This window comes from Catharus ustulatus, chromosome 1 (genome assembly GCF_009819885.2).
Source record: "Catharus ustulatus isolate bCatUst1 chromosome 1, bCatUst1.pri.v2, whole genome shotgun sequence".
In the NCBI taxonomy this organism is placed as follows: Eukaryota; Metazoa; Chordata; class Aves; order Passeriformes; family Turdidae; genus Catharus; species Catharus ustulatus.
This window is the reverse complement of record NC_046221.1, coordinates 85,815,530-85,833,907: the sequence shown is the minus strand read 5'-3', so window position 1 is coordinate 85,833,907 and position 18,378 is coordinate 85,815,530. Positions and strand designations below refer to the sequence as shown.

Sequence of the window (18,378 nt, the reverse complement as noted above, 5' to 3'; positions counted from 1 at the left end):
TCTCTCCTCCCCACACCTGGCAGCAGCTGAATGCCACATATATTCCCTCTTCTATGACTACGGGCACCGTTCCCATGACAGCAACAGGAAAGCCATTCCAAACTAGTCTGGGAGAGAGGGAATGAGAATCACCCCTACAGCAAAGCTCCCTCTCACCTCCCTGGACAAGGCATTCTGAGAAACTAGAGACAAGAGTGAAGCTGATTGCACAGCCTGCGAGGGACTGAGGGCCTGGCAGCACCATGCAGCCTGAAAATCTCCATGTCTGATGAGACATGCTGTGGTTCAAGCCACATGATTGGGTGGATGGAGTGCCCAGTTTTGCTGGTAAGTGGGAGCAGATCTGTGATGGCCAGAAAGCATTTGGCTGTCCTGCCTTCCAGGAGCATATTGACTGTACAGCAGATTAATTTCTGGCCATTCCATGGCTGAGGGGAAGTAGAGATATTCACCTGCCATAAACTGAAGTAGCACACGGGGAACCTTGATTTTACTTCACAAACCAGAAATACCAAACCTGTGGTACCAAAGTTTTAGCTGGATTTTTCAGCATCTCAGAACTGCGCATGTTTTGGGATTATTTGTCAAAGTCATATGATTTGCACAGCCAAATGCCTCAAAGACAGAAATGAGATGTGATGTGACACTTCTGAATGATCTTTGCTAGCCTGAAATAATGAGAATTTGGAATTGCAATCTCTGCTTCCACATCATAACTAAGATGCAAGATTATTGTGTCTGTTTCCAATCCTCAACCCGCTCACAAACCAGGATGCAATGCATCAGCACTAGGCATATGTCCTAACCGTGCATAGCAGGCACCTTTAAAGGGTCACAGAAGTGTGGAGGTGGGCAGGGGCCTCTGGAGGTCACCTTGTCCAACTCACAGAGGACCACACTGAGTAAGCAGGGCCATGCACAGGTAGCTTGTGAGTATCTCTAAGGAAGACAAACCTACAACCTCTCTGGGTAGCCTGTTCCAGTGTTGAGTCACTCTCCCAGTAATAGTGTGTCTCCCAGTGTTCATACACCACCTTCTGTGTTTCAGTTTGTGTCCATTGCCTCTGGTCCTGTCCCTGGGCAGGAAAATAATCTCAAAAGAATCTGACTCCCTCTTCTTTGTGCCCTCTGTTCAGGTGTTTGTACATATTGATTCCCTCCCCAAGCTTCTTTACCCCAGGCTGAACAGTCTCAACTCTCAGCCTTTCCTCCAAGGCAAAATGTTTCACTCTCTTCATCATCTTAGTGGCTCTTTGCTGAACCGCCCCCCATATACGTCTGTGTCTGTCTTGAACTAAGAAGCCCAGAACTGGACCCTGAGTGCTTGAGGTGTGGCCTTACCAGTGCCGAGCAGAGGAGAAAGATCACCTACCTTGACCTGCTGGCAACACCCATCTTCCTAAGGCAGTGCAGCCAAGGACACTGGTTACCTTCTTTGCCACAAGGGCACATTTCTGGGTCATGTTCAATTTGGGGTCCACCAGGACCCCTCAGGGCCTTTTCTGGGAAAGTTGTTTCTCTGCTGGGTGTCTCCCAGTGTGTTCTGGTGCAGAGTTACTGGGCACAGCCCTGTCTGAAACTAACCTTATCAAGGTTACTGAGGGAAACACATCATCCCAGAAGCAGCAAAATTTGACCAGACAGTTGTCAGGCACACTGTACTAGGTAACTTCTTTTATGTCAGCAAATTACTGTCCCTCTCAGAACACTTTTGTAGTAAAAGAGAGATTTTCTAGGATTTTTCTCTGTCTAATCAGTGAGAAATGTAGCTTCTTCCTTAGTGCACCTGAGAGCTAGGAATGGATAGGATATCCAATTATACCAATATGGAAGAATATTGTTTTATTTTCTGAATTGATTATAGATGGTCCAACTTGTCTTACCTTACAAAGTTTATTCCTCTCATCTCACAGACACTTTAAACAATAGTATACGCCATGCAAAACACTAACTTTCCCTAGTCTGAGAGCTGCACTGGATATAGTCTTGAGAAGCCTCTTTGCTCAGTAAACCCAGCTCCTTGGATTCAGACCCTTTCGAGGAGAGTCTCATCAGACTGGAATACACAAGTACCAGAAACATTTGCAATGCTAAACTGTAAGAATACAAGAACTACTTAATTTTCTGGACTTGTTCTGTTGTCTATTCCTTATGTATTTTACATTATCCAATCATGTGACAAGAGAAATGTGGCATCAGACTGATTTAGCAAGCGCTGAAATTTATAGAGTAAGTTCCCGTCTGACTTGAAAAGGAAGAGTATATATTTAGTGTACCAAATTCAGGATTTTCAGCCAAATTTCACCTCTGCTGAAGCTTTCTTATTATTGTGTTACTTTTCCATCCCTAAAGCTTGATTTCTATTTAGTACAGACTGGTTTTTCTTATTACATGGCTGGCAAAGTGTGTATCCTTTCCAAAAGCAAAGTAACTGAAATTAGAATGAAAGAAATAATTTAATGGGATGCACTCTACTTCATTTCCTCAAACAAGAGACTGCATTGACCAGGAAAGACATTTCTCTGGCTCATGTCCATTGCAGAGAAAAGCCAGAAAGAGAGACGGAGAGGGAGAACTACAGCACACCCTCCCTTGAATACATTAATGAAAAGTAGGCAGAGACCTTGCAACAATGTTTGGGATGTCTTTGACAGCATCATCAGAATATAAAGTGTCTCTAACCACTTTTCATGTCTTTTTTTGGAAGAGCAAAGTCCTCCAACAATGTAATACCAATTAAAGAGGAGGATTTTGAAAATCAAAGCCTTGTAAATCAGTTTCCTTCCCTTTAATCAGCTTCACAAACACTGCAAACAGTTTCTACCTTTTGTTCTTCCAGCTCATGTTTGATACAGGAGAGGTGCAAGGAGCCCTTTTGAATCCAGTACTTGCGTAGGATGCAGTCTCTACAGACAATCCTAACTGCCTAATGAAGTTTGGCAACTGGATTATTGTCAGTTCTGGACAGAGGGGAACATAACCTCCTGGAGGTAAGCCAAAGTGCATAGGTTTTGGGTTTTTAAGGATTTCACTTTCCTTTCCTGAATTTACAGGACACATCTCTCAAGCCAGTGACACAGGTTTAGTACCTGCTACCAAATTTTCTGCACACCACTGCTCTGGGCATGTTTGGTGGACTATCTATGGATAGCTGGACTATCACTTTCCTAGGAAGACAGGATGACAGTGTCTCCATAGCAACTGAGTACACATGACTCTGGATATAGTACCTCACGTAAATAATTTGCAAGTTACTTCCCAAAAGAAAATACAGTTGGAATTCCACTAAAATGGAACTACAAAATTATTTACAGGGAAACAAGCTTAAGCTTGAGAAGCAGTCATGTGAGAAATAAAACTGAAAATAATGGTTAGCATAAAGACTATGTGATCGAAATTATAATTTCAAATATTTCTAAATGAGGAAGCTTTGGGTAACTCATACAACTGTAACCACTAAAATGCTAACTTTCTAATGACAATGACTGTATGCAAATGATCTAATTACAAACATCAACACACAATGCCTTGTTGAAAAACAGGGGGAAACATTTTGAGCAGCTTAGGAAGAAGAAAAAATTACACTTTGAAAATATTACTATGCATACAGAATAATGAGGCCTCATAATAAATGCTATATCTTATTTACTAAATTTTTGCTGTTTGATTCAGATGTTCATTTCATGCTGCATTAAATGAATAGCAGATAAACCCCCTTTTCTTTAAATGCTCACATCAGCTTCAAAATTATAGTTTCACATATTTTTATTAATTAATCTTACAAAGCAAAGAATTTAAATTTGCAGGCTGTGTTGATTTAGAATTATAAGGAGTTCTAGTAGTGGGAATGAAAACACATAGGAGCAGACAATAGACATAGGATGCCATACCCATGCCAACATGACTTCCTGATGACAGGCTAGCTGGATACACCACAAATTTTAACTACACATAAATGGATTTGAAGAACAATGACTCATATGTCCAACATCTGTCTAAATATTATCAATAATTATTGATACATTTTAGTATTCCACAGATCGAGTTTAGTCAACATTCTATTTCAGTAATTTCAGGAGTAGCCACACACAGAGCAGAAAATAAAAATCAAAAGTAAAAGTTATTCAGTTAGATATACCTAGAAGGTTTGTATTTTTTTTCCCTTAAGGGTGACATTTGAAAAGTGTGCAATTTATCTTCTGTCTGTGAAGGTCTGAAGCATCCAGTCGCACTGCAAGAATACTCTGTTTTATGTCAAAACCATAAAGTAATTCATCCCACTATAGTGAAACCTAGCATTTCAATATTTTTGGAAAGAAAGAGTAGGGAAAAAAAAAAGGTTAAAAAAAAGGTAAAAAATCCTGCAGCTAGGGCTGCAAAATATAGCTGCTGCAACAGGTGAACTGCTTTGCAAGATTAGCAGTCTGCCATAAAATCCTTCTTTGGAAGAGAGCAAACCACAACACGAGAATAGATAAACTCCATTACAGTGAATTTAAGTACATGTAGACAGAATAAGCCAAACATCTGCCCATGTTTTTTTTCTATACTTTGTTGATGTTGCTGTCATCTGGACACATTATCCACATGTCCCCAGAAACCATGTATTGCAATTTCCATCAAATGGTATTACACCTGCTGAAGAGGGCAGAACTGATCGACTACAGCTTCTCCTGCTGTTGAGCTCAGCCTACAAGCTGTTTCTGAATCCTGCTCATATTTTGGTAAACTGAGCCAAATTAATTTTTTTTTGTAATCAGATTTCTTTAAAATTAGTTTTCAAACTATTTTGTTTTAAATACTGTCTTCCAAAGTTATACTACTTTACAAGAATAACTAAGTTATTGTTCCTTACTGGCACATGGTTCAAAATTTCAACTAAAATTGCTATGAGGTAAATGACAAAAATCATCATAAAAATGAATTCTTTTATATGCAAAAAAAAATATTATGTCATGTTCAAAGATATGTTGAAACAATAAGGAACAATAAGGACAGTGGCGTCAAACAGTAATGACTGGGCCTCCCACTCCCAGAAAAGCTTTCAATCCCTTCACAATGACTGTATTTATTTTTTTTTTTCCAAATATACTGATTTTTAGATGGAAGAGTATGTTTAAGTTTTTTAATAAACCTACTCTGGCATTCATAAAAATTAATCATAAAATTCCAAATCCAATGTTGACTGTCTTAAATCTTCATGCAACTTCTCCCTCCAAATAACAAAATGTTTAATTATTTTTTTAAAGCATTTCATGAATATTAAAAATAAAAGTTTAAAGGAAGGAAAGACAGCAACCCACACAAGGAGATTGTATAAGAGCTTGGAAAATACACCTTTGTCCAAATAGGAATTTCACCATTTTTATGGACAGCTGTTTTACAAGAGCCACTACTAATTAAACCTTAGGTTCTGTCTCTTTCCTGTCTTAAAAAAGTTAAAAGATTACATTTGGAGGCCCGTGTGCAATAAAAGCCTAATCATAAGGCATTTTAGAGTTTGTCTAACCAGAGACCCAGAGTCTATCTGCAGGTCACAGCCCACCAGGCAGTTTCTTTGTCTGCTCTACCCTGCAGCTATGCCACAGCCACCCCTATTGTACAACTTCCTAACCCAAGGCAGTTATTTCCAGAAACAAGTGGACACTGCCTTTACATTTATCCAAGCTTATTTTCATTTTAAGACATTATAACACTGATGCCAAAGAACTAAAAATAAGAATAGGAAAACAGTTGAGATTACTGCTGCCAGACATTCTTAGTAGAAGCCCCTGAACACATTACAGAAGGAAGCAGCATAATGAGATACTGACAGTCAAATAATGTCATAGATTTTAAGTATGCAAAATAGCGACTGATAGCAGGGCACTAACTAATAGCAGGATTCAATAATACCCAAAATCTTTAAAAAAACAAACTAGCAAATAAATCACATTTTGTTTGGAAAAAGAAAATCAGAAATGTGTGCAAAACCCACTTTAATCTTCATCCATATATACACAAAATACAGCCTTACGCAGATGGATGCAGGTGCTATTTGTACATGCATTCCTTTTTAGAAGTGAATGAGTCCACTTATATCTAACGGTGCATTTACCACAGCCATATATGCAATTTCTAACCATTTCAATAACTCAAAAAGGACTCAGAATTTCATTATAAAATAATTTCAGACAATGATTCCTAATGGAAACATAACAAATGTTCAATACATAATATCAGACAAGAAAATTCAAGAATGTAGCAAGATGCATACATAACACATCAATACAGAATGGCAGGACTGAACACAAAGTGAAAGTTTGGAAGAAGAAAGAAAGTGGTGTAGTACTGCTGGAATCACTGCTGTACTTGTTTACTCCCAATGCACCAGTTATTTCTGGGGAAAAAAGCTAAGAGAAAGTAATGACAAAGAAAATGTCCTATTGTGTAAGCCACAGGAGACAACTCAGAGCCAGGAGACCCAATGGACGTAAGGACATCCTACAGCCTGCCAGAATAGACACCCTCCCAACTGCCTGAGGCTTCTTCAATGCTCTGAGATAACCATGTAAACACTTTTAAGCAATAAACATTTAACCCCAATCTGATTTTAACATCACCTGGCTCCCAGAAACACTGCCTGCTTGGCACACTAATTAAACTTGTCAAGTTACTTCTGGATTTTACTCTCCAGAAGAGCACAGAATTGCAAACTCACATCAGAGATGTCAAGACTTTTCAGCTCAGATACAGCCAGCTTACTAGCCTGGAACATGACCATCCAGGTAGTAACAGAAACGGCCTCAAGTTGCAATATAAGGGTCTGTTCTCCACATGTGAGCACTTGAAAATGAGGGTACCTGCTTTTTAACTTATTTGTCTACACATCATAGCAAAGGTTTACACTCCAAAGTGTGTAGAATTTTGCTATTATTTAAAACAACAAGCATCTTATCCTATAAAACACCTCCACTTCTGTCTTCATGCTAGCAGTGCAGGAATATGGATGACAAAGGAGACACAGCCAAATTTATTCCCTCTGTTTTTCCTCAAACGTCACCAAGCATGTGCACAAAGCTGAGATGCCTTGTGTCTTTCCAGACGGTAAGGCTATAAATATAATTTCATATACTTCAAGTAGACTCCTGGTGTTTGCAGAATATTAGTTCAGGTATCATTTTTTGCAAAGAGATAAATTCACATTTGTAATGCATGTGTTCTGAAGCAATGGTATTGTATCTGTGTGCAAGTCATCAGCACATATGAACAAACTGGCAATGTTTAAAAAAAAAAAAAATTCTGTCATGATAGGCTAAAGAAGAGAGCCTAAAGATACAAGTATCAAGAAGCTGTTATCAGAAGAGTTTATCCATTAAAGAAAATCCTGTAACTTTTAAGGAATGTTTTCAGGTAATCCCACACACAGTGTATTGTCATGGTCCAAAGGAAAAATATGATATTTGCCCATTTCATTTAAGTGTAACCCACTCCTGAGATGCCTACATTGGGACATTGCAAAGGTGCTTTGGGTCTCATTCAACAATTGATGGATCCATAAACCCTTCTGATTTCATCTTTCATTGAAAATGTCTATACATTTTTATTGCTTAGTTAAAATAAAAACAGCCTCTTTTCTTTAGTTGGAAGGACCAATATGTCAGCTAGATGTCCAAATGAAAAATATCACTACAACCTTTTAAGACTTTATTTTTTGTTTCCCTCTTCCCCTTACCTGCCTCCCTGAAGCTGTGACTTAGTGTTAGCTCTTCAGAACGGAACTACAGCTACCAAGCAAATGAAGTTCTGGCCTACACCTACTTAATCGTATCTGATTTAAAGCAAGTTCTCATTGTACAAAATTTACAGCATAAGCCAGACAGCTCAAACAATATTAGAAATAACTTACTTATGATGTGCTGCACAGGTTCATTATGATAATTTAACACTAATTTAAAAATATACTTTAAACTACCATTAAGCACAGTGAAAATAACAGATTGTTAAACTAAAAGATGCTGTGAAAATAACAGTTTGTTAGGACTTATGCTGTGTGAAACACCACTCTTCAAAGACAGGCAACTTGAGCAAAGAACACTGAGAGAGTATACAGATCCATATTCCAGGTAAAGTTCCTATTTAAATACAGAGCTAATTTGGACATAGCTAATTTTGATATCTTTCTTCATATATTTCAGCACCATATGTGTATGTACATGGGCTTTAAAATAACTGCAGAAGATTATTTAAGAGAGGCAATGGCACTTGAAAAACCTCACTTATAGGTTTACTTAGAAAACGGTTAAGTAACTTTTTTTTTTTGGTGGTAAATTCTTATCAGAAACAAATTACATAGGGTACTCAGAGCAATAACAACATTACAGTTGAAAAGTGAACAAAGTACTTATTTCATCTATGAAACAAAATTTAAGCAATAGTCACAAAAATACAGACAAAAACCAACAAAATCCCACTACAAAACAGCAACAAACAAAACCACCAAAAACAAACAAATAAAAAATCCACCAGGAAAACAAAAAAAACCTGAACCAAACCAAAACCATGGATTGTCAGCACATCACAAGAGCAGTAATGGAAGAATGGAGATATAACATGACCTCCTCAGAAGTGGATGCAAGTAATTCACATGACAAAAACGACTCAGTAAGATATTCAATCCATTACACTACTGCTAAAGGAAAATTCTCCATCTCTGTAACTACAATTTCAATACTTTTAATATTTTGGTACTGAATACACAGTCTGTTATTTGTGATGAAAATCACAAATCATGGTTGGACCAGAACATATATAGCCTTACAGTGAACTGAGGCAGAAAAAGAATTATGAAGAAGGAAATATGGTTAATGCTGGTGTTACTCAATACTCATATGTAGTATTAATCTCAGGAACAATTATATTAAAACAAAACTGTTCTAAATTCTTTTCTATATGTTTACTCAATTAATAGATTAGGAAATGCAAGTTATTCATCAGAACCTAGCACCAGCAAATCATTTACTGGAAATTACTTTTTAGGCATCTCTGCTTGGTTAAAATTAAACCCAAAATACATCAGTGTTTGAAACTTTATGAATGTCAAGCACACACCCTTCCAGTGCAGCAGCTACCCTTATGACTGTTTAGAGGGGAACAATTATGGTGAGGATGCTGGAAAATTATTTAGGAAAGCCCAAGGGCTTTTGCAGTTTATATATTATTTTCTTTCCTCTTTTAATTGCATTCTTCTGAGTGCATGATTTCAAATACAGTTCACACAGATAAAGCTGGTGACATTTCACCTCCTCCACAGGATATGCCAAGATGTGGTGTAGTTTACTATGTCTGAAGTTACTTAAAGCAGTTGTGTAACAGTTTCAGCAAGAGTGCAACAAAACCTGCAACAACAGGTTCTATAAGCTCAGGCAAGTTTTCCACAACTACAAGGATACCATAAGGTAACCCTACACAGACCCACCTCTTGATAAGTAAGCCAATTTCAACTAATTTCAGCAGATCTTGATATCCCATTTTAAACCATCTGAGAATTTCTGGCTTTGGCTGAATATCATCAAGTTCACCAGGAAAAAGAAATAAGTACTAGAGGGAGATCACTAAAAATATTTCCTCTGACTCAGCAGCCACAAACTTCCCTCCCTAATAGCTCAGAACTTCACATGAGAACTGAGGAGTATCTCTCTCCCCAGCTAATGGCAGAGACTGGGCTGACAGGAGCTTTTTTTAAGGGCTTTGCCCATGTGACTGAGTATCAATTAGGTGGGAATAATTTAAAAAGAGTCATGGCTCAGCAGTATAGAGCTGTGAACACATAATGGCTTTGAATGCCACAGAAAGACAGACAATGAAAAACAATAGAGCCACTGTGCAGACTGAGAAATGAAGTGGAGAAATGAAGCATAGACCAAGGACAAAGATGAGAACCCACTCCTCACAGAAAGCTCTCAGAGAGCCATTTGCATGCTTGACTCTCAATTTGAAATTTGACTATTCAATTTTTATCACATAAAAAGTCAATTGAGAGAGTCAACTGGGGAGCCAAAAAAAATCTAACTTGAAATCAGGGCAGGGTAGACACATAGCATGAAGAAAATTGCAAAACTGTTTATTGGAATTTGGAGGGTTTTGTTTGTTTAAAATCTCTGCTATCCTTCTGTTTTAATTATTTGTCTTTATCAATTGCCAATTAACCATCTCTTTCATTAGAAGAATGTTTTAGGTTTTCTAAGTTAGTTTTCAGCAACAGGCTGACTTTTCTATTGCTTAAAGGCCATCTTTTGACAACTAAGGTTTTCCAACACTCTAAAAGATAAACATGTGATTAGAAGGTTAATGCTAGACTGTGCTCAGCAATAAAATACTGATCCTTCTGAAGATAGCCATTAAATTAACTGCAAAAAAATTACAAGTGTGTAAGATTACCTATTACCTCTTCACTTTTATATTTTCTCTACATTTTAGTCAACAATACCCCTCCGATATTATTGATGATGCAGTCATTTTAATCCTCTGTGCAAGAGATTTGTATAAGGCTTTGGCATGTCCCTTTTTCACACTAATGAACTCTATCAGCTAAGAAAAGTTGAAAGAGCTGGAAACACAGGAAAGCAAACTCAAGATTACTGGACTTCAGATTTACTACAAATTCCAACTGTGCCATGGGTTCACAAAATAGAAATGAGAAACTGCACAACCAAGGCTGTAGAAGAGATGCTGTTACTTATTTATAGTCGTCTGGGCCATCCAATAGGCTGAACAAGTAGCCTGTCCTTTTCCCACCATGGCAACCAACATCATCTTTGAGCCACTGTGCATGCAAACATCACAAGGAATCGGTACCTGTTCCAGGTGACATAGCCTTGAGCATATGCCAAAATGAGAACCTGTACGCACTAGAAAGCAAAGGCATCTTCTGCCCTCAATTTCCAAATTGACTGCCTGGTACCACTCCACATGTTGATATCCTTACACAACACTTGTACAAAGCTAAGAGAATGGCAATAATCAGTATTAATCTATTACACAATCAAAATATCTTAAACACATGGTACACACCCACTCAGTAGCAATACTATTTAAAGTAATCAAGTTTTCTCAAAATTAAAAAAAAAAAAAAAAATCAGTATTCATCACTACCAGGAAAACTGATGCCAGAACTGGGGAAAAAAAACAAAAATGTGATGACATCTGAGCCCTTGGTGATCACCAAACAATTTACTGTAATTGCTCAAGAATTCAAAAATATAATATTTCTCTGCTGATAGTTTTAGAAGAAATTGTCAATAAATGCCTATTGCAGTTTCAATAGACATTTACAGAATACCTTGGCACAGAGGAGAGAGGTGTCCCAAGTCTTAGCTTCCCTGACAACTTTTAAAGCTGCAAAAGTTATTTGCCTTCAACATGTTTCATTCCATTGAGAATAAAACTTTTAGGAGTTCCTGTCTTAACAGGAATTACATACAATGGTGATAATTCCTTGGCAACATCCCAAATGGATAAGTGTTTTCCTTATTGACTTCCAAGTTCTGATTGGCTCCACTGTGCTCTGATAAAATGAAGGACTTCCGCTGAACAACTTAGCTCTCCACACTGTCATTAGAAAGTGTTAGACACAGGGTGTATTAAGTAGAGCCTTACTTCAATTGATTGACATGCAGTTGTGTTTCCACCTACTCTTTCTTCCAGTTCCCTAAAACTGCACATTTTTGTAGCAGTCAACACTGAAAGATGTTTTTCATGTGTTCACAGCTGGGAGGACAAAGTTCCTGCTTTAATTTTCAGGTTAGCTTTTTCAAAAGCCAATTACTGGAATGAGCATTCTGAGAATGCGATACAAAGGCCTTGATCTCTGTCAGAAAGTATTCATAATAGCATGCTAAAGGTCTTCTAAAAGGATCTCTCTGGATCTTAAAATTAAATAGTTAAATTTGACATTAAAATTTCTACAACATCATTATCTACTAAAAGAAAGAAAGAAAGAAAGAAAGAGAAAGAAAGAGAAAGAAAGAAAGAAAGAAAGAAAGAAAGAAAGAAAGAAAGAAAGAAAGAAAGAAAGAAAGTTCCTTCACAAACAATAACCTCTTTCATATACAAATTGAAATGTAGGGATAGTAGCTTCCATCAAATGCATTATATACTCTGTCATCTCGATGACCTGCTCAGTCAGCATTTTAAACTAGTCCATGCTGATAGATCAAGGCATTCCATTTTCTGTTACCTCTGCCTCTCATTGTAGGTTAAAGCAAGTACCTAGTTATTTAAAATAGAGATACATATACAGTTTATATACATGCATACACACAAATGCAGCACATCAGTATCATGGACCCAGGCATGGAAGTCTGCTTAAAACATGCAGAGAGAGAGTATCACGGTACAAAGAAGTGTGTCAAGAACTTCTAAGGTAGTAGGTTATTAGGATTAACTTTTATCAGTGACAGAAAACTGATTTTTCACATCTGTCAATAACCTCAGCAACTAAAACACTAACCATGGGGTTTATTTCAGAAAAAGAAGAAAAATTAAATACAGTAATTTCACAAATACAAGCCGCACCATTTTGACTAAGATTTTTCTCCCAAACCGGAAATGCGGCTAATACTCAGGAGTGGCTAATATCTGAATAATTTTCTGACATTTACAACCTCAGAAGTGCCAGCCAGAGTGCCAAGCCGAGCAGCTGCAAAGCTGGCATTTCGCGATTGTTACAAATTGTTACTCTGTTGCGCTGTGGGTGGAGCCTGGCTGCCTGCAGGCAGCACAGGGGGCGGGGAGAGAGGAGGGAGAGCTCTTTCCTTCCCTCCTCTGCCGCAGCCCAGGGGAGAGACGGGGGGGCCCCGTGCCGCCATTGCCACGGCCCGGGGAGGTGGCAGGGGCCCCATGCCGCCATTGCCATGGCTCGGGGCGGAGGCGGGGTGCTGCGTCCCCGCCCGCTGCTGCCGCCGCGGGAGCGAAGGGGGCTCCGTCTCTGCCTGCCACCACGGGGTAGCGTCGGGCCGTGGTGACCGAGCCCAGTGGCAGCGGCGTCTGGCCCCCAGCGGCCCCGCCGAGCGGCAGCGCCAGGCTGGGCCACCTGGCCCCGTCGGCAGTCCCGAGTGGGCTGAGCCTGCACAGCCCGAGCCGAGCCAGTAAACCCCGCCCTGCCACCGTTCTGTTACTATTTGGCAACTTTGTTGCACGCAGGTCCTCGCTGCAAACAACAGAGTGGCTTATACTCAGGTGTGGCTTATTTATGGACAAAAAACGAAATATTTGCCAACACCCAGAGATGCGGCTTATACTCAGTGCGGCTTGTATTCGTGAATTTACTGTAATACTTTCTGCTTACAATTATCTTAACAAAGAAATGCTTAAGCTACTGAACATGAATAGTATACAAACAACTCTTACGTGTATAGTAAAATCACCAAAGTAATTCCTACTTTGCCTTGGACTTCCAAAAAGCAAGATGTACACATATGGTTGAATCAGCTCAGTTACTCAGAAATCAGTGGAGTAATACCAAAGATAGATCTGGCCCATTATCTACCTGCACAGCACAAATGAATAATGCAAATGTGTATGCATGAAGTATCTCAGCTTAGCAGTGCATTTAAAATGTATCACTAACTTTCAGCTTCTTGAAATATTTATCAACCACAGGAGGTTCCACTGAGAGCACACTCTATTTGGAACTTCACTGAATTTTTATTTCTACACGTGACTCAGAGGACTTTAGAAAAGGAGACTGGAATTAAGTGATGTAACATCTTCAGGTACTGCTCTGACACCACAGGCTTCACGAGCACTTCATGAGTGTTTTAAAGTTACTTTAATGTTCTTCCCACTGTTGAGACCAACTGGGGCCTTTACGCAGCACTTCTTAGGAGGGAGAGGAAGAAGGTACTCAGTTTCTGCACACAACTAAAATTAAACTGTCTGCAATTAGAAAGCTACTGAAAGAATCCACAGAAAATGCTTTAAGACACCACAATCAACTGAAAAATACCACAGAACAAGTTAAACAGCCTTGCTAAAATCAGTCTAGTGGTACAAACTAGTTAAAATGACAAGTTGGATCAAGTGGGAAAAAGCTTGGAACAATTGCACACAGTACTTAAATGACTGAGCACTAGCCAAATGTTAAATTTGTTTTACTAAACTTTTTTGAAATAAAATTTGATCTTGAAGTAATTGTGGTAGTTCTGTTGGTCTAATAAAGATGGGAGCATCTGAAGAAAGATTTATTTAAAGATGGAATACTCTAGATTACCAGAAAAAAGGGAAAAACAAACAAACCAAACCCATACCACAAAAACACCCCAACACTTAACTTAAAGTTGAGTAGTTATAGCATTTTGATCTAGAAAATATTTTGTTTCCTACTTTAACTGATAAAAACTAAGTATAGCAGACAAAAAAATCCCTCAAAGTCATTTTATTTCAGTCCTTATGGACTTTGGGAAGATACATGTTTACTCCTTTCATCTTATCAGTCACCTAGTAAATAGTATTACTCTACGTTAAGACATTCCTGCAGTGTTTTCAATTAAGAAAAATACATAAAAGCAATACGCTCTAAAAAGTCTATTTTTAAATTGTTGGTAGAAAGTACTAGACATAAGGAAGGGTAGCTTGTTTTTACATTTTATGTATTTCACTTATTCCGCCAAAAGATCAAACTATTGAACTGTTTCCTTAACAAGTATACAGATCTGTGTCAAAGAAGGCTGTCGGGACTTTTTCCACACAACTGACTTCCACATGAAATTCATTTATTTAATCCCTTAAACAGTCAGTAACATTTCCCTGGGACTTGGGCAGCACCAGATAAAACTAGTAGGTCACAATCATTCATTATTTTTACTATATGTAATGAATTTCAAATTAGCTGATGCATTCAAAAAAAAAAAAAAAATCCACCTGAAAAGCTCAGCAGAGTCTGAAATGCTAAATATAATTATAAAAAATGCAAATCCAATTCTCACATACTTAAGACTATAATTTGAAAAGACAGATATCACTACATTTGAGTGTATGGTATTTTACTGAGAACATTTTCTAGGGTGAAAGTACAAGGCAACAGGTCTGCAAACTCGAAAGCATACATCTACAGAAATACTTTTTTTGCATAAGGAAGACCAGCTGTTGGAATTGTTTTAACTCGGAATTACTTAAAGTTTGCTTTAGATGGGTCGCACCAACAAATAACCGCGGTCAAATCAAGTGTTGCTGAATAAGAACACGAGGCATTTGCGGGAAATAGGATACAGAAGAGTAACATTTACTTTCTTGCCTTTACTGTAAAATCTAATATGTTGCAAATTATGCTACTTATATGCTCTTGGGTAAGAGACTTACAGTATGTTGCAGCCGATAAACATCCGTACGACATTCAAAAGTGACGTTTAAGACAAGTCATAAACCTTTCCACGAAAGCTCCCGTTCCATCTCACACAAGCGATCCACCTTTAAGGCTTTACCTTTTGTCGCCCACTTGTAAATGAATCTCCTGAATCAGTTTAGCTACGCTATGGGAAGCCTCCTCACCGCCGAGCCGACTTTCCCTCCTCTCCGGAGCGGCGGCTCAAGTCGCTCTACTCGTCTTTTTTAATCCCCCCCCTTTTCTTTGCACACTTACAAAAAGAAACTTGGGGACAGCAGCGGCCGGCGCCTCGCAGGGCGGGCAGAGCGCGGGGCGGAGAGCAGCAGCGGCAGCAGCAGCAGCAGCAGGAGCAGCAGCAGCCCGCGGGGCCGTGCGCTCAGGCGGGCGGGGCCGGGCCGGGCCGCGGGCAGCGGCGGCAGCTGCCGGGCCGGGGGCAGCGCGGGCGGGCGGGCCGGGGGAGGCGCTCCGCGGGCACAAAGGGCTCCATGGCAACGGCGGGACGAGCCCCCCGCGGCCCCGGCACCGCCGGACCCGCCCACGCCGCCCCCCGCCGCAGCGATCGCGACAGCGGCTCGGGGAAGCTGCCCTCAGCGACACGGGGCTGGGAGCCGGGAGGAGGCTGCAGCCCCTGGCCCTGCCGCTGGCCCAGACACGCGTCTTTAGCTATGCTTTTATTCGTTTTCCCCCCAGAGTGCAGATCAATCTTCACACATAGGTATAATCATTTAGGTTGTCTAATTGATGGAAGTCGATAAGCTACTAGTGACCGAATGGGAGGGCTGGGCAACCATCAACCCTGCTAAGTTTAGCTAAGGAAAGTGCCAGATTCTGCACCTGGGATGGGGCAACACTTAGTGTATGGACAGACCGGGGAACCAGAGGCTGGAAATCAGCTCCACAGAAAGGGTCCTGGGGTCCTGGTCCATGGCAAATTGACCCTGAGCCAGCAGTGCCCTGGCAGCCAGGAGAGCCAGCCCTGTCCTGGGGGGCATCAGGCACAGCATCACAGCTGGGCAAGGGAGGGGATTGTCCTGCTCTGCTCTGAGCTGGGGAAGCCTCACCTCCAGTGCTGGGGGCACGTTTGGGTGCCAGAATAGAAGAAAGGCATTAAGCTGTTATAGAGTATCCAAAAGACAGCTACAATGATGGTAAAGGGTCGGGAGGGGAAGCTCCTTAAGGAGTGTGAGCTCACTTGTTCTGTCCAGCCTGGAGGAGACTGAGGACTCATTGCAGTCACAATGTTCTGGTGAGGGGAACAGAGGGGCAGACATTGATTTCCTCTCTGTGTTGACCAGTGACAGGACCCAAAGGAATGACATGAACCTGTGTCAGAAGTTTAGGCTGGATATTAGAACAAGGTTTTTCAACCAGAGGGTGTTTGGGGACTGGAACAGGCTCCCCAGGGAAGTGGTCACAGCACCAAGCTTGACAGAGCTCAAGAAGTTTTTGCACAATGCTCTCGGGCACATGGTGATGTCTTAGGGCTGTACTGTGCAGAGCCAGGGGTTGATGTTCCTTGGAGGTCCTATCCAACTCAGATATTCTATGCATAGCAGAACTTCACACAATGAATTTGACTCCACATCAGAGTCTTACAGGTCTTATCAGTCTCTCACAATACATTACAAAATTACATTTTGGGGCATATGTTCTTTTTTCAACCTTTCTTTTAAACTTCTGCTTTGCAGACTGTATGACCTGAAGCTGTCAAACTTTAAAATATACAGTCATCTAGAAAATAAAACTTATTTACACTCGAATTTTTAGATGCATGCAAAGCAATAGGTGGGCAAGGTCACAAGCTAATGGACAAGTGCCCACCTCCAGTGGGGACAACTCTGATGCTCCAAAACACTTTGCTATGAACAAATCTATGTACATTGTTCCTGCTGCTGAATGCAACAAGATTTTGTGTGCACCCTGAAGCCTGAGAGCCCTTGGGTCAAGGATCAAGATGTCAAAGGTGGAAATGGAAGTCAATCAATATTCATGAAAAATTTCTACAACCCCAGGCAAGACCCAGGCAAGGTGTAATTACGCCCATAAAAGATTGGTGGCATTTTTTGGCATGGTGCAAATGTTAAAGTGGTTAAATTATTCTGCTGAAGTCAAAAAGATTTCACTTGCTCCTGAGAATTTCTTGCTAAACTGCCTTATTCTTGGTCAATACCTATGTGATCTGAATGCTGATGGAAAACAAATGTTCCATTATTTTGTATACAAAGATCCCGTCAGGCAAAATAGCCTTCCCTTTCACATAAATATTAAGCTTCATACTCAAATACTTCATGTGAATAAACTGTCAGCTTAGACTCCCAAATGAGCCCTTCCCAAGGTTTTTAATGTAATTTTAATACCCATTTTAATTTTAAAAGAATTCCTTACACACAGCCTTTGCTATTTGCTGCCAGTGTTTAGGTACAAGGCTGCAGGACTGGACTAGAGGCTTGCATTTTAGCCTTTGCTTAAAATTCCATGTCCAATACAGATCTTAAGAAACCAGCTCCTTTTTAATTACATAGAGCCACCCCTTTCTCTGAACCACAATGACCAGGTACTTAACATCCCCTATCATTAATATTAACCATTTCTGACTGAGAATCATAACATTTCACTGCACACTTCAGTAGCCTTCTCTCAAAATGTCACAATGAAGCTGAGGTCACTTTTGCTTGATTTGACAGGATATAGCATACACGTTGAGAAAGGAAAAGCTGGAATTCAGGGCTTCTACTAATCTTGCCTGGGTTTGTGTGCGTTGCCTGGGGCTGATACAGGTGCAGGGATTGCCCTCAGCTGCCTCCCAAAAGGGAGGAAGAAACAGAAAACACCAAAGAAGGTTCAGAAGTTTAGCATTAGAAAACTTTTTTTTAAACAACTGCTGAGGTCAATGAAATAATAATAGCAACAACAACAACAATAATAATAATAATAAAGGACACAATCAGCTACTTATCCCAGAAACTTTTAGAAGGGGAAAATGCAACAGTTAATTGTATTTCTAAAATTTCAAG

At 39.9% G+C, this 18,378-nt stretch overlaps 1 protein-coding gene and 1 long non-coding RNA gene across 2 annotated transcripts in view; one reads left to right on the top strand and one right to left on the bottom strand.

Moving 5' to 3' along the window:
* CTNND2 (catenin delta 2) overlaps nt 1–18,378 on the bottom strand; it is a 667,983-nt gene that overhangs the window by 419,489 nt on the left and 230,116 nt on the right.
* LOC116998628 lies at nt 209–14,056 on the top strand. Its single transcript, XR_004418439.1, has 3 exons — nt 209–327; nt 2,840–2,990; nt 13,642–14,056. It is a non-coding gene; the product is annotated as an uncharacterized LOC116998628 (long non-coding RNA).